The sequence below is a fragment of the Culex quinquefasciatus genome, chromosome 3 (genome assembly GCF_015732765.1).
Source record: "Culex quinquefasciatus strain JHB chromosome 3, VPISU_Cqui_1.0_pri_paternal, whole genome shotgun sequence".
Lineage (NCBI taxonomy): Eukaryota > Metazoa > Arthropoda > Insecta > Diptera > Culicidae > Culex > Culex quinquefasciatus.
In genome coordinates this window covers 121,913,218-121,931,216 of record NC_051863.1, presented here as the reverse complement: position 1 = coordinate 121,931,216, position 17,999 = coordinate 121,913,218, and the positions used below count along the sequence as shown (strand labels likewise).

Sequence of the window (17,999 nt, the reverse complement as noted above, 5' to 3'; positions counted from 1 at the left end):
CATCTTATTTAAAAGAATCTATTGGATCAACATTATACTGAAAGAAACAATGAAATTTAATCGATTTTGCGTGATCTCTTTTACAGTGCTGCAATTTATTTTGATGGAAGCATACATCGCCAAGGTAATTACATTTCTGTCCACAATGCAATTTGAGACGAATCCAAAAACCCTTGCGGACTTGGACAGAGAACATCAAATTTTTGCGTTGGACGAAAATGACATACATTTGCTAAAGGACTATCCCAATTTGAGATTTGTTAGCGATATACAGGTTTCGATCCAAGATCATGCAATTTACGCGGTACCAAAATATTGCAAAACTGCAGAGTACTTCTACAATAGCAAGCTCAACTACAATCCTGAAACGAACGACAAAATTGCCTTCATTTTAGAGGAGAGACCAATGTCCATCGCTATGTTTTTCTCCTTTACCAAATTTAGGCCGTTTGCAAAGCTTTTCGAAAAGTACATTTACTATCTAACTGATACTGGAGTTTGGGCAAAGTTATTCAATCAATGGAAAAATTCGGCAGAACAATTCGAAGCATATCTTAGAGTTGATAAATATGTTATCAAATTTGACGACTTGGTCTCGTTTTGGATTATGTTCGCTTTTGGGATTGTGATCAGCTTAAGTATTTTCATAGTGGAGCTTTTTGCCAAAACTAAGATCGGATCGTGTTTGCGAAAGCTGAGGATTATCAAAAATCACAAATGAATTGTAAAATAAAAATCATACAAAGAAATCAGTCTTATTCTAATAAAACATCATGATTTTTTAATGTTTCATTGCAGGTGACTTGCATTGAACATTTAAAAGCAATTTTCAAATAACAAAAATAATACTAAAAAGTATTTAAATTATGTGAAATCTTTGGTTAAAGTAACATTCTACAGCCCAATTTATCTCCATTTTTTTGACAAAGGACTTTGTCTTAAAGCTCTATCTGCGGTGTCAATGCAAAATTTTTCGAAAATGTAGCGTTACCGTCGCATGCCCTCGGCGTGACATTCTGTTTTTGTTGCGTGGATGCCGTGCCAACTATTTAAGCTAAAAATTAACCTCTGGAGGATTTAGTGTCCATCAGACTTTCATCAAAGACGGACCTTACGTTGGGAATTTCATTGCTCACACACACACGCACACGTTGAAAGAAACAGGTGGTGCACGAACTTGAGAGGAGGTCCAAGACGTTATTGACGGTTGCCAGAACGGTCACCGGAATATCGAAATGATTGGGAACAATTTGGTATGATATCGGCCACACCCGAAGTGGCCATTGCCCTGCGGAAGGTTCTACCGGGAAGACATTTACGGAACCATACAAATTTGGGCAATATGGGTATCAAAATTCATGGTTTTTGATACTGGTAATGAAAATGGCCATTTTAACAGGATTGGTCACACCCGGAGTGGCCATTGCCCTGAGGGAAGGTTCTACCGGGAGGACATTTACAGAACCATACAAATTGGGGCAATATGGGTATCAAAATTCATGGTTTTTGATACTGGTAATAACAATTACCATTTTGGCAGGATTGGCCACACCCGGAGTGGCCATTGCCCTGCGGAAGGTTCTTCCGGGAGGACATTTACAGAACCATACAAATTGGGGCAATATGGGTATCAAAATTCATGGTTTTTGATACTGGTAATAACAATTACCATTTTGGCAGGATTGGCCACACCCGGAGTGGCCATTGCCCTGCGGAAGGTTCTTCCGGGAGGACATTTACAGAACCATACAAATTGGGGCAATATGGGTATCAAAATTCATGGTTTTTGATACTGGTAATAACAATTACCATTTTGGCAGGATTGGCCACACCCGGAGTGGCCATTGCCCTGCGGAAGGTTCTACCGGGAAGACATTTACGGAACCATACAAATTTGGACAATATGGGTATCAAAATTCATGGTTTTTGATACTGGTGATGAAAATGGCCATTTTGGCAGGATTGGCCACACCCGGAGTGGCCATTGCCCTGAGGGAAGATTCTACCGGGAGGACATTTACGGAACCATACAAATTGGGGCAATATGGGTATCAAAATTCATGGTTTTTGATACTGGTAATAACAATTACCATTTTGGCAGGATTGGCCACACCCGGAGTGGCCATTGCCCTGCGGAAGGTTCTTCCGGGAGGACATTTACAGAACCATACAAATTGGGGCAATATGGGTATCAAAATTCATGGTTTTTGATACTGGTAATAACAATTACCATTTTGGCAGGATTGGCCACACCCGGAGTGGCCATTGCCCTGCGGAAGGTTCTTCCGGGAGGACATTTACAGAACCATACAAATTGGGGCAATATGGGTATCAAAATTCATGGTTTTGATACTGGTAATAACAATTACCATTTTGGCAGGATTGGCCACACCCGGAGTGGCCATTGCCCTGCGGAAGGTTCTACCGGGAAGACATTTACGGAACCATACAAATTTGGACAATATGGGTATCAAAATTCATGGTTTTTGATACTGGTGATGAAAATGGCCATTTTGGCAGGATTGGCCACACCCGGAGTGGCCATTGCCCTGAGGGAAGATTCTACCGGGAGGACATTTACGGAACCATACAAATTTGGGCAATATGGGTATCAAAATTCATGGTTTTTGATACTGGTAATGAAAATGGCCATTTTAACAGGATTGGTCACACCCGGAGTGGCCATTGCCCTGAGGGAAGGTTCTACCGAGAGGACATTTACGGAACCATACAAATTTGGGCAATATGGGTATCTAAATTCATGGTTTTTGATACTGGTGATGAAAATGGCCATTTTGGCAGGATTGGCCACACCCGGAGTGGCCATTGCCCTGCGGAAGGTTCTTCCGGGAGGACATTTACAGAACCATACAAATTGGGGCAATATGGGTATCAAAATTCATGGTTTTTGATACTGGTAATAACAATTACCATTTTGGCAGGATTGGCCACACCCGGAGTGGCCATTGCCCCGCGGAAGGTTCTCCCGGGAGGACATTTACGGAACCATACAAATTTTGGCAATATGGGTATCAAAATTCATGGTTTTTGATACTGGTAATGAAAATGGCCATTTTAACAGGATTGGTCACACCCGGAGTGGCCATTGCCCTGAGGGAAGGTTCTACCGAGAGGACATTTACGGAACCATACAAATTTGGGCAATATGGGTATCTAAATTCATGGTTTTTGATACTGGTGATGAAAATGGCCATTTTGGCAGGATTGGCCACACCCGGAGTGGCCATTGCCCTGCGGAAGGTTCTTCCGGGAGGACATTTACAGAACCATACAAATTGGGGCAATATGGGTATCAAAATTCATGGTTTTTGATACTGGTAATAACAATTACCATTTTGGCAGGATTGGCCACACCCGGAGTGGCCATTGCCCCGCGGAAGGTTCTCCCGGGAGGACATTTACGGAACCATACAAATTTTGGCAATATGGGTATCAAAATTCATGGTTTTTGATACTAGTAATGAAAATGGCCATTTTAACAGGATTGGTCACACCCGGAGTGGCCATTGCCCTGAGGGAAGGTTCTACCGGGAGGACATTTACGGAACCATACAGATTTGGGCAATATGGGTATCAAAATTCATGGTTTTTGATACTGGTAATGAAAATGGCCATTTTAACAGGATTGGTCACACCCGGAGTGGCCATTGCCCTGAGGGAAGGTTCTACCGGGAGGACATTTACGGAACCATACAAATTTGGGCAATATGGGTATCAAAATTCATGGTTTTTGATAATGGTAATGAAAATGGCCATTTTGACAGAATTGGCCACACCCGGAGTGGCCATTGCCCTGCGGGAAGGTTCTACCGGGGACAATTATCTAACCATACGACTTGGGGCAATATGGGTATCAAAATTCATGGTTTTTGATACTGGTAATGAAAATAGCCATTTTGACAGGATTGGCCACACCCGGAGTGGCCATTGCCCTGGGGAAGGTTCTCCCGGGAGGACATTTACGGACCCATACAAATTGGGGTAATATGGGTATAGTTCATGGTTTTTGATACTGGTAATTAAAATAGCTATTTTGACAGGATTGGCCACACCCGGAGTGGCCATTGCCCTGAGGGAAGGTTTTACTGGGAGGACATTTACGGAACCATACAAATTTGGGCAATAATGATATCAAAATTCATGGTTTTGATACTGGTAATGAAAATGGCCATTTTGCAGGATTGGCCTCACCCGGAGTGGCCATTGCCCTGAGGAAGGTTCTACCGGGAGGACATTTACGGAACCATATAAAATGGGGCAATATGGGCATCAAAATTAATGGTATTTTGAAACTGGAAATGAAATTTTGAAAATGGCCATTTTTACAGGATTGGCCACACCCGGAGTGGCCATTGCCCTGGGGGAAGGTTCTGAAGTAGTTCCTACCGGACAACCACTTCGGGTGTGGCCAATCCTGTCAAAATAGCCATTTTCATTACCAGTATCAAAACCATGAATTTTGATACCCATATTGCCTTAATTTGAATGGTTCAATAAATGTCCCCGGTAGAACCTTCCCTAGGGTACAGGCCACTTCGGGTGTGGCCAATATCCTACCAGTTTGGTCCCAGCTCCATTGCTCCAAATCATTCTGGTTTTCGGGTAGCCGTCCTAACAATCTCCATTAGAATAGAATTCCTCCCAAGTTGGTGCACAAATTGTGGCTTCCCATGTGTGCATGTGTGTGTGTGAGCAATAAAATTACCACCGTCGATCCGTCTCTGACGGATTTTCAGTCAAAACTAAAATTGTTCAGAGGCTATCTGTTAGCTTATATAGTTCGCATGAAATGTGGCAACAGTGGTGCAACATTCTTGCGTGACAGTTCCAAGAAAGCAGGAGACGAGGCAAAATTTGCGCCGTGTTGCCGCATTTCATGCAAACTATATAAGCTAACAGATAGCCTCTGAACAATTTTAGTTTTGACTGAAAATCCATCAGAGACGGATCGACGGTGGTAATTTTATTGCTCACACACACACACATGCACACATGGGAAGCCACAGTTTGTGCACCAACTTGGGAGGAATTCTGTTTTAACAAAAAATGTTAGGACGGTCACTCGAAACCCAGAGTGATTTGGGGCAATAGAGTTGGGACCAAACTGGTAGGATATTGACCATACCCGGAGTGGCCATTTCACTGGGGAAGGTTCTCCTTTATCGAACCATTTGACTTGAGGCAATATGGGTATGAAAATTCATGGTTTTTGATACTGGACATGACATTTTGCAAATGGCATCAAATTCATAACATTTTAATTATAACTTAAAACTAAGATAAGTTGCTATTTCATTTCATTGTATTACAAGAGATTGAACGCTGGCTAAATTAAAGCCGACTTAATGGCCCAGCTCACACAGGTCATCATTCAATGACCAAAGTATTGGCCGATCACTTCGTAGCTGGGGAACCACGGGAATAAGGGGCGCGAATTGGACAATGTTGCCGAAAGTTTGCATGAAGTGGGACACGACCTGCAAGTTGGGCTGCCTTTTCAGGGTCACCGCTTTCGATGCTCATTCTCCACTGTCCATACCGAGCAATCGTCAATCCTGATCGGCTTATTGGTGCACTCCTGGGACGTGTAGACCAACGAATTCTTCACCGGTATCTGCATCAATTCCAGACAGTACATCAGGCCACGCATCTCCAGTGGCAGAGAGATGGATGTATCGTTGCTGAATTCTACTTCCGGTAACGGAGACTAAGGGAATTGTCGGTGTTAACCGTTTACACGACTAGCGACATTGGCGAATCTCCCAGTGGTGGCTCAGGTTTCAGCTCGAGGGCAGCGAAATCGAATTGCATTCGTGTTGGCTCGTTCTCTCCGGCTAACCCCCTACGATGTTCAACATCCGGTCGGCGGCCTCTTCGTCTTCAGTGGCCCTGGCCAAATCGTTGCCATCCTCGCCAGGCCAAACGTCCATGTAGTGCTTCTTGTTTTCGTCGCTCTCGGGTAGCGAGGTTGAATTCTATTTGCTCGGGGTAGGATTCTTGACCTGCAGAAAATGTGGAACTTTATCTGCGTCTCGTGGAACTTCAACTGCTTCTACCGCAGGCGGTGAATCTGGCCATTTCGATTGAAGAAGTGTTAATCCGGTGACCTCACCAAAGACAAATGCTTATTCCTCGGTTCGTAGGAAGCTAGAAAAATGTTAAAAAATGTTAGTTAAAAACGATTGTTTTTGAACAACACCTTCAACCAACCTTCCTCACTAATATCCGCCAATAATCGTCGCCTTTCGTTTCCTCGGCCGGAACTTCCATTTAATAATAGAAGCTTTCTCCAGAATCCCCGAGCGGCTGGATCACGCTCCGCACTCGGCGGCCGTGTTCCGGGGAGGTCAGGCCCGCTTTATAATGATGTTTGAGCACTGCAGGATGTCGAACATGCGCCCGTTGCCCCCGGAGTGGGTGCGACGGAAACGGCCATCGATGATCACTTGCCATCCGTTGCTGCCAGTTTGATTCTCACCTCCGTTTGCTGGGATAACGGATTCCGGAACCAGAACGACGCTTGGAAATTGGCCGGAGAGTGCTCGACGTTCTACAGCACACTACGGGAGCAACGTGTTTGCGTCCTTGTCCAACTCGGCCTTCGTAGACTGCGTTGGAACATTTTCCGGACTAAATGTTTGAAGAACTGGATCAGCCACCAGATGGACCACTAACAGGCATGTGGCCCGAATCAACTCCTGGCTTGCGTAATCCGGAACAGATTAAACAATTTGATGTACGAGACACAGCAGGCAACTTTTTAATTCTTTTTCAGTTGTGGTTGTTGGTGAAGAAGTGTAGAATTGTAAATAACTAAGCCTTTTTAAGCGCATGGATAATGACTTATTGTCTACACTGAGAAACAATATTACAAATATTTCAATTCAGTTTTACACGCTTGCGAGTCGTGGTGGACCAAGTACGATCTGAGAGCGAAATCTAGGGAGCTGTGAAATGATTTGTTAGAAATCACCTTGGAAATCACCCATAAAATCAATTGTTTCTTTACTTACCGATTTTCCGGTCAATTGATGTTGATGTCATCAACAAGCAAATGTCCCAAACTGGTTCCCGAGAAAATTTGTCTGCCAAGGATTAACATTCAGCATCAACAAAACTACAGATAGGGACCATCCATAAAAAACGTGGACACTATTTTGGGAATCCTGTTAAAATGGCCATTTTCATTACCAGTATCAAAAACCATGACTTTTGATACCCATAGTGCCTCAAGTCGTAAGGTTCGAAAAATGTTCCCGGTAGAACCTTCCCTCAGGGCAATGGCCTCTCCGGGTGTGGCCAATCCTGCCAAAATGGCCATTTTCATTACCAGTATCAAAAACCATGAATTTTGATACACATATTGCCTCAAGTCAAATGGTTCGATAAATGTCCCCGGTAGAACCTTCCCTCAGGGCAATGGCCACTCCGGGTGTGGCCAATATCCTACCAGTTTGGCCCCAACCCCATTGCCCCAAATCATTCTGGTTTCTGGGTAGCCGTCTTAACAATCTTCATTAGAATAGAATTCCTCCCAGATTGGTGCACAACCTGTGTCTTTCAATGTGTGCATGTGTGTGTGTGTGAGCAATAAAATTACCACCGTCGATCCGTCTCTGATGGATTTTCAGTCAAAACTAAAATTGTTCAGAGGCTATAGGCAATCAAACGTCAAAATTACCCCCCACTAGAGGGCGCTCAAACTTGTGGTGATGTTTTCATTATAACCTACAGCGAGTAAATTGGTTTGAAATTTGAAATTGTTTTATTTCATCATAAAATCGACATTAATAGCAAATTATACCATTTTCAGGTAAGAAATAAATAGCTTAATTGATATAAACGAAAATATTTTTGTGATGGCCGATTTAACCTGTTCATTATCTGATTCAAAATAAGGGAATGTTTTAATCAACCAAAACCTAACTAATCAATTTAGAATGTAGATTATTCAAGTGGACAAATATTTTTTAAAGTCACTTCTACCATAAAAGCAAAGATCGGCTTGAAAAATGATAATTGGATTGATTTTCAATATTAGCAATCTAACCTCATTCTCGCGTTTTCAATCCGGATCTCAGAATTTTCAATGAAAAAGGCAACTTAGCTAAAAAATCAAGAAGTCAGTCGATAGAACTTTTTATTTCTTACCTCCTGTTAACTTTATTTTATTCCAAAAGATCAATTTTCTTTTAAAAAACCTTAGAATAGTTTTCACTTCCCTTTGCACTTATCGCGCAAAAATGTAAACGTAACCTTGCACCAAAGTTCTCCTACTCGAATGTAGGTGGCGAATAGAGTTTTTAGCTTTGGTTTTGGGAGCCTATCTGTTAGCTTATATAGTTTGCATGAAATGCGGCAACACGGCGCAAATTTTGCCTCGTCTCCTGCTTTCTTGGAACTGTCACGCAAGAATGTTGCACCACTGTTGCCACATTTCATGCGAACTATATAAGCTAACAGATAGCCTCTTAACAATTTTAGTTTTGACTGAATATCCATCAGAGACGGATCGACGGTGGTAATTTTATTGCTCACACACACACACATGCACACATTGAAAGACACAGGTTGTGCACCAATCTGGGAGGAATTCTATTCTAATGAAGATTGTTAAGACGGCTACCCAGAAACCAGAATGATTTGGGGCAATGGGGTTGGGGCCAAACTGGTAGGATATTGACCACACCCGGAGTGGCCATTGCCCTGAGGGAAGGTTTTACCGGGGACATTTATCGAACCATACGACTTGAGGCAATATGGGTATCAAAATTCATGGTTTTTGATACTGGTAATGAAAAAGGCCATTTTGGCAGGATTGGCCACACCCGGAGTCGCCGTTGCCCTGAGAGAAGGTTCTACCGGGGACATTTTTCGAACCATACGACTTGAGGCAATATGGGTATCAAAATTCATTGTTTTTGATACTGGTGATGAAAATGGCCATTTTGGCAGAATTGGCCACACCCGGAGCGGCCAGTGCCCTGAGGGAAGGTTCTACCGGGAGGACATTTACGGAACCATACGACTTGGGGCAATATGCGTATCAAAATTCATGGTTTTTGATACTGGTGATGAAAATGGCCATTTTGGCAGGATTGGCCACACCCGGAGTGGCCATTGCCCTGAGGGAAGGTTCTACCGGGAGGACATTTACGGAACCATACGACTTGAGGCAATATGGGTATCAAAATTCATGGTTTTGCCTTCCTCACTGAGGTAAGGCTATAATCCTGCTCTAAAAATGAACTTTGTATAAAAACGTCGTAGACCCACCTTCATGTATACATATCGACTCAGAATCAAAAACTGAACAAATGTCTGTGTGTATGTGTGTGTGTATGTGTGTGTGTATGTGTGTGTGTATGTGTGTGTGTATGTATGTATGTGACCAACAAACTAGCTCATGTTTCTCAGCACTGGCTGAACCGATTTGACCCGAATCTGTTGCATTCGACTTGGTTTAAGGTCCCATAGATCGAGTTTTATACAGATTGAAGTTTTGATAAGTAGTTCAAAAGTTATGTATAAAAATGTGTTTTCACATATATCCGGATCTCACTTAAATGTATGTAAACTATGTCCGGATCCACCATCCGACCCATCGTTGGATAGGTTATCAAAAGACCTTTCCAACGAGTCCAAAACATTGAAGATCTGGCAACCCTGTCTCGAGATATGGCCATTTAAGTGATATTTATGTACTTTTTGGAAGCCGAATCTCACTTAAATGCATGTAAACTATGTCCGGATCCACCATCCGACCCATCGTTGGATAGGTTATCAAAAGACCTTTCCAACGAGTCCAAAACATTGAAGATCTGGCAACCCTGTCTCGAGATATGGCCATTTAAGTGATATGTATGTACTTTTTGGAAGCCGGATCTCACTTAAATGTATGTAAACTATGTCCGGATCCATCATCCGACCCATCGTTGGATAGGTTATCAAAGATCTTTCCAAAAGTCCAAAACATTGAAGATCTGGCAACCCTGTCTCGAGATATGGCCATTTAAGTGATATTTATGTACTTTTTGGAAGCCGGATCTCACTTAAATGCATGTAAACTATGTCCGGATCCACCATCCGACCCATCGTTGGATAGGTTATCAAAAGACCTTTCCAACGAGTCCAAAACATTGAAGATCTGGCAACCCTGTCTTGAGATATGGCCTTTTAAGTGATATTTATGTACTTTTTGGAAGCCGGATCTGACTTAAATGCATGTAAACTATGTCCGGATCCACCATCCGACCCATCGTTGAATAGGTTATCAAAAGACCTTTCCAACGAAACCAAAACATTGAAGATCTGGCAACCCTGTCTCGAGATATGGCCATTTAAGTGATATTTATGTACTTTTTGGAAGCCGGATCTCACTTAAATGCATGTAAACTATGTCCGGATCCACCATCCGACCCATCGTTGGATAGGTTATCAAAAGACCTTTCCAACGAGTCCAAAACATTGAAGATCTGGCAACCCTGTCTCGAGATATGGCCATTTAAGTGATATGTATGTACTTTTTGGAAGCCGGATCTCACTTAAATGTATGTAAACTATGTCCGGATCCATCATCCGACCCATCGTTGGATAGGTTATCAAAAGATCTTTCCAAAAAGTCCAAAACATTGAAGATCTGGCAACCCTGTCTCGAGATATGGCCATTTAAGTGATATTTATGTACTTTTTGGAAGCCGGATCTCACTTAAATGCATGTAAACTATGTCCGGATCCACCATCCGACCCATCGTTGGATAGGTTATCAAAAGACCTTTCCAACGAGTCCAAAACATTGAAGATCTGGCAACCCTGTCTTGAGATATGGCCTTTTAAGTGATATTTATGTACTTTTTGGAAGCCGGATCTCACTTAAATGCATGTAAACTATGTCCGGATCCACCATCCGACCCATCGTTGAATAGGTTATCAAAAGACCTTTCCAACGAGTCCAAAACATTGAAGATCTGGCAACCCTGTCTCGAGATATGGCCTTTTAAGTGATATTTATGTACTTTTTGGAAGCCGGATCTCACTTAAATGCATGTAAACTATGTCCGGATCCACCATCCGACCCATCGTTGAATAGGTTATCAAAAGACCTTTCCAACGAGTCCAAAACATTGAAGATCTGGCAACCCTGTCTTGAGATATGGCCTTTTAAGTGATATTTATGTACTTTTTGGAAGCCGGATCTCACTTAAATGCATGTAAACTATGTCCGGATCCACCATCCGACCCATCGTTGAATAGGTTATCAAAAGACCTTTCCAACGAAACCAAAACATTGAAGATCTGGCAACCCTGTCTCGAGATATGGCCATTTAAGTGATATTTATGTACTTTTTGGAAGCCGGATCTCACTTAAATGTATGTAAACTATGTCCGGATCCATCATCCGACCCATCGTTGGATAGGTTATCAAAAGATCTTTCCAAAAAGTCCAAAACATTGAAGATCTGGCAACCCTGTCTCGAGATATGGCCATTTAAGTGATATTTATGTACTTTTTGGAAGCCGGATCTCACTTAAATGCATGTAAACTATGTCCGGATCCACCATCCGACCCATCGTTGGATAGGTTATCAAAAGACCTTTCCAACGAGTCCAAAACATTGAAGATCTGGCAACCCTGTCTTGAGATATGGCCTTTTAAGTGATATTTATGTACTTTTTGGAAGCCGGATCTCACTTAAATGTATGTAAACTATGTCCGGATCCACCATCCGACCCATCGTTGGATAGGTTATCAAAAGACCTTTCCAACGAGTCCAAAACATTGAAGATCTGGCAACCCTGTCTCGAGATATGGCCATTTAAGTGATATTTATGTACTTTTTGGAAGCCGAATCTCACTTAAATGCATGTAAACTATGTCCGGATCCACCATCCGACCCATCGTTGGATAGGTTATCAAAAGACCTTTCCAACGAGTCCAAAACATTGAAGATCTGGCAACCCTGTCTCGAGATATGGCCATTTAAGTGATATTTATGTACTTTTTGGAAGCCGGATCTCACTTAAATGTATGTAAACTATGTCCGGATCCATCATCCGACCCATCGTTGGTTAGGTAGTTGAAAGACCTTTCCAACGAGTCCAAAACATTGAAGATCTGGCAATCCTGTCTCGAGATATGGTCACTTAAGTGATATTTATGTATTTTTTTGTAGCCGGATCTCACTTAAATGTATGTAAACTATGTCCGACTCCACCATCCGACCCATCGTTGGATAGGTTATCAAAAGACCTTTCCAACGGTTCCAAAACATTGAAGATCTGGCAACCCTGTCTTGAGATATGGCCTTTTAAGTGACATTTATGTACTTTTTGGAAGCCGGATCTCACTTAAATGTATGTAAACTATGTCCGGCTCCACCATCCGACCCATCGTTGGTTAGGTTATCAAAAGACCTTTCCAACGAGTCCAAAACATTGAAGATCTGGCAACCCTGTCTCGAGATATGGTCACTTAAGTGATATTTATGTACTTTTTTATTCCGGATCTAAAAAATAGATGAAATTTGTGTACAACCCCATCAAATCAGCCATTGTTGGTAATGAGTGAGGAAGGCTCCAACCACATAGGTGGATTAAGTTAGTTTTTGATACTGGTAATGAAAATGGCCATTTTGGCAGGATTGGCCACACCCGGAGTCGCCGTTGCCCTGAGGGAAGGTTCTACCGGGGACATTTATCGAACCATACGACTTGAGGCAATATGGATATCAAAATTCATGGTTTTTGATACTGGTAATGAAAATGGCCATTTTGGCAGGATTGGCCACACCCGGAGTGGCCATTGCCCTGAGGGAAGGTTCTACCGGGGACATTTATCGAACCATACGACTTGAGGCAATATGGGTATCAAAATTCATGGTTTTTGATACTGGTAATGAAAATGGCCATTTTGGCAGGATTGGCCACACCCGGAGTGGCCATTGCCCTGAGGGAAGGTTCTACCGGGGACATTTATCGAACCATACGACTTGAGGCAATATGGGTATCAAAATTCATGGTTTTTGATACTGGTAATGAAAATGGCCATTTTGGCAGGATTGGCCACACCCGGAGTGGCCATTGCCCTGAGGGAAGGTTCTACCGGGAAGACATTTATCGAACCATACGACTTGAGGCAATATGGGTATCAAAATTTATGGTTTTTGATACTGGTAATGAAAATGGCCATTTTGGCAGGATTGGCCACACCCGGAGTGGCCATTGCCCTGAGGGAAGGCTCTACCGGGGACATTTATCGAACCATACGACTTGAGGCAATATGGATATCAAAATTCATTTTCCGAACAATACTTGTTTTGGAAATATTTTCGTTTTTTGGCAACTTATTTCCACATAGGTGCCAAGAATTGAAAACATTAAATTGGAATTAATTATTTATGATTAAATAAATTGGCAAAGAATTAAAAAAATACAAATAAAAATAGATAATTTTTAGAGTTTTGTACAAAGTTCTTTGTCATATTGGTCATGTAGAACATAACCACCTGCAGGTGCAGGTGCAGGTGGTTATGTTCTACATGACCAATATGACAAAGAACTTTGTACAAAACTCCTGAAAAATATTCTATTTTATTTTATATTATTAAAACATTGCCTATGTCTTTAATCCTAAATAATTTATTCCTATAAAATGTTTTCAATCTTTGGCGCCTCTGTGGAAATAAATTTCCAAAACAAGTATGGTTCGGAAAATGTCCAATCAAAATGGTAATTTTCATGTCCAGTATCAAAACCATGAATTTTGGTACCCATATTGCCCCAAGTCGAATAGTTCGATTAATGTCCCCCCGATAAAACCTTCCCGAGGGCAATTGCCACTCCGGGTGTGGCCAATCCGGTCAAAATGGCCATTTTCATTACCAGTTTCAAAAATCATGAATTTTGATACCCATATTGGCCCAAGTCGTATGGTTCGAATAATGTCCCCCCCCGGTAGAACCTTCCCGAGGGCACTGGCCACTCCGGGTGTGGTCAATATCCTATAAATGTGGTCCCAAGCCCATTGCCCCAAATCATTCTGGTCCGGTGACCGTCCTTACAATCTTCATAAGAACAGAATTCCTCCCAATTTAGTGCACAAACTGTGTCTTTCAATGTGTGTGTGTGTGTGAGCAATAAAATTACCACCGTGGATCCGCTTTTGTCGAAACCTCGTAAGGCACTGAATTTTTCTGAGGCTATCTGTTAGCTTAAATAGTTCGCATGAAATGTGGCAACATGGTGCAAATTTTGCCTCCTCTCCTGTTTACGTGGAACTGTCACGCGAGAATGTTGCACCACTGTAGCCACATTTCATGCGAACTATTTAAGCTAACAGATAGCCTCAGAAAAATTCAGTGCCTTACGAGGTTTCGACAAAAGCGGATCCACGTTGGTAATTTTATTGCTCACACAACACACACAAAGGACTAAATTGGGAGGAATTCTGTTCTTATGAAGATTGAGGACGGTCACCGGACCAGAATGATTTGGGGCAATTTATAGGATATTGGCCACACCCGGTGGCCAGTGCCCTCGGGAAGGTTCTACCGGGGGACATTATTCGAACCATACGACTTGGGCCAATATGGGTATCAAAAAATTGAAACTGGTAATGAAAATGGCCATTTTGACTGGATTGGCCACACCCGGAGTGGCCAGTGCCCTCGGGAAGGTTCTACCATGGGGACATTAATCGAACCATACGACTTGGGCCAATATGGGTATCAAAATTCATGGTTTTTGAAACTGGTAGTGAAAATGGCCATTTTGACTGGATTGGGCCAGTGCCCTCGCGAAGGTTCTACCGTGGGGACATTAATCGAACCATACGACTTGGGGCAATATGGGTATCAAAATTCATGGTTTTGAAACTGGTAATGAAAATGGCCATTTTGACCGGATTAGCCACACCCGGAGTGGCAATTGCCTGGGAAGGTTCTACCGGGGGAGATTAATCGAACCATACGATTTGGGGCAATATGGGTATCAAAATTCATGGTTTTTGAAACTTGTAATGAAAATGGCCATTTTGACCGGATTGGCCACACCCGGAGTGGTCAGTGCCCTGGGAAAGGTTCTACCAGGGGGACATTAATCGAACCATACGACTTGGGGCAATATGGGAATCCAAATTCATGGTTTTTGAAACTGGTAATGAAAATGACAATTTTGACCGGATTGGCCACACCCGGATTGGCCACACCCGTAGTTGCCAAACCATGAATTTTGATACCCATATTGCCCTAAGTCGTATGGTTCGATTAATGTCCCCCCGGTAGAACCTTCCCGAGGGCACTGGCCACTCCGGGTGTGGCCAATCCGGTCAAAATGGCCATTTTCATTACCAGATTAAAAACCATGAATTTTGATACCCATATTGCCCCAAGTCGTATGGTTCGATTAATGTCCCCACGGTAGAACCTTCCCGAGGGCACTGGCCACTCCGGGTGTGGCCAATCCAGTCAAAATTGCCGTTTTCATTACCAGTTTCAAAAACCATGAATTTTGATACCCATATTGCCCCAAGTCGTATGGTTCGATTAATGTTCCCACGGTAGAACCTTTCCGAGGGCACTGGCCACTCCGGGTATGGCCAATCCAGTCAAAATGGCCATTTTCATTACCAGTTTCAAAAACCATGAATTTTGATACCCATATTGCCCAAATTTGTATGGTTCCGTAAATGTCCTTCCGGTAGAACCTTCCCTCAGGGCAATGGCCACTCCGGGTGTGGCCAATCCAGTCAAAATGGCCATTTTCATTACCAGTATTAAAACCATGAATTTTGATACCCATATTGCCCAAATTTGTATGGTTCCGTAAATGTCCTCCCGGTAGAACCTTCCCGAGGGCACTGGCCACTCCGGGTGTGGCCAATCCAGTCAAAATGGCCATTTTCATTACCAGTTTCAAAAACCATGAATTTTGATACCCATATTGCCCCAAGTCGTATGGTTCCGTAAATGTCCTCCCGGTAGGACCTTCCCTCAGGGCAATGGCCACTCCGGGTGTGGCCAATCCAGTCAAAATGGCCATTTTCATTACCAGTTTCAAAAACCATGAATTTTGATACCCATATTGCCCCAAGTCGTATGGTTCGATTAATGTCCCCAAGGTAGAACCTTTCCGAGGGCACTGGCCACTCCGGGTGTGGCCAATCCAGTCAAAATGGCCATTTTCATTACCAGTTTCAAAAACCATGAATTTTGATACCCATATTGCCCAAATTTGTATGGTTCCGTAAATGTCCTCCCGGTAGAACCTTCCCTCAGGGCAATGGCCACTCCGGGTGTGGCCAATCCTGCCAAAATGGTCATTTTCATTACCAGTATCAAAAACCATGAATTTTGATACCCATATTGCCCAAATTTGTATGGTTCCGTAAATGTCCTCCCGGTAGAACCTTCCCTCAGGGCAATGGCCACTCCGGGTGTGGCCAATCCTGCCAAAATGGTCATTTTCATTACCAGTATCAAAAACCATGAATTTTGATACCCATATTGCCCAAATTTGTATGGTTCCGTAAATGTCCTCCCGGTAGAACCTTCCCTCAGGGCAATGGCCACTCCGGGTGTGGCCAATCCTGCCAAAATGGTCATTTTCATTACCAGTATCAAAAACCATGAATTTTGATACCCATATTGCCCAAATTTGTATGGTTCCGTAAATGTCCTCCCGGTAGAACCTTCCCTCAGGGCAATGGCCACTCCGGGTGTGGCCAATCCTGCCAAAATGGTCATTTTCATTACCAGTATCAAAAACCATGAATTTTGATACCCATATTGCCCAAATGTGTATGGTTCCGTAAATGTCCTCCCGGTAGAACCTTCCCTCAGGGCACTGGCCACTCCGGGTGTGGCCAATCCAGTCAAAATGGCCATTTTCATTACCAGTTTCAAAACCATGAATTTTGATACCCATATTGCCCAAATTTGTATGGTTCCGTAAATGTCCTCCCGGTAGAACCTTCCCTCAGGGCAATGGCCACTCCGGGTGTGGCCAATCCTGCCAAAATGGTCATTTTCATTACCAGTATCAAAAACCATGAATTTTGATACCCATATTGCCCAAATTTGTATGGTTCCGTAAATGTCCTCCCGGTAGAACCTTCCCTCAGGGCAATGGCCACTCCGGGTGTGGCCAATCCAGTCAAAATGGCCATTTTCATTACCAGTTTCAAAAACCATGAATTTTGATACCCATATTGCCCCAAGTCGTATGGTTCCGTAAATGTCCTCCCGGTAGGACCTTCCTCAGGGCAATGGCCACTCCGGGTGTGGCCAATCCAGTCAAAATGGCCATTTTCATTACCAGTATCAAAAACCATGAATTTTGATACCCATATTGCCCCAAGTCGTATGGTTCGATTAATGTCCCCCCGGTAGAACCTTTCCGAGGGCACTGGCCACTCCGGGTGTGGCCAATCCAGTCAAAATGGTCATTTTCATTACCAGTTTCAAAACCATGAATTTTGATACCCATATTGCCCAAATTTGTATGGTTCCGTAAATGTCCTCCCGGTAGGACCTTCCCTCAGGGCAATGGCCACTCCGGGTGTGGCCAATCCTGCCAAAATGGTCATTTTCATTACCAGTATCAAAAACCATGAATTTTGATACCCATATTGCCCAAATTTGTATGGTTCCGTAAATGTCCTCCCGGTAGAACCTTCCCTCAGGGCAATGGCCACTCCGGGTGTGGCCAATCCAGTCAAAATGGCCATTTTCATTACCAGTTTCAAAAACCATGAATTTTGATACCCATATTGCCCCAAGTCGTATGGTTCGATTAATGTCCCCACGGTAGAACCTTTCCGAGGGCACTGGCCACTCCGGATGTGGCCAATCCAGTCAAAATGGCCATTTTCATTACCAGTTTCAAAAACCATGAATTTTGATACCCATATTGCCCAAATTTGTATGGTTCCGTAAATGTCCTTCCGGTAGAACCTTCCCTCAGGGCAATGGCCACTCCGG

The 17,999-nt window shown here is 43.1% G+C and overlaps 1 protein-coding gene across 1 annotated transcript in view; it reads left to right on the top strand.

The window, feature by feature from the left end:
* LOC6037155 overlaps window positions 1–17,999 on the top strand; it is an 81,191-nt gene that overhangs the window by 536 nt on the left and 62,656 nt on the right. The gene's annotated exons all lie outside the window — the stretch shown is intronic.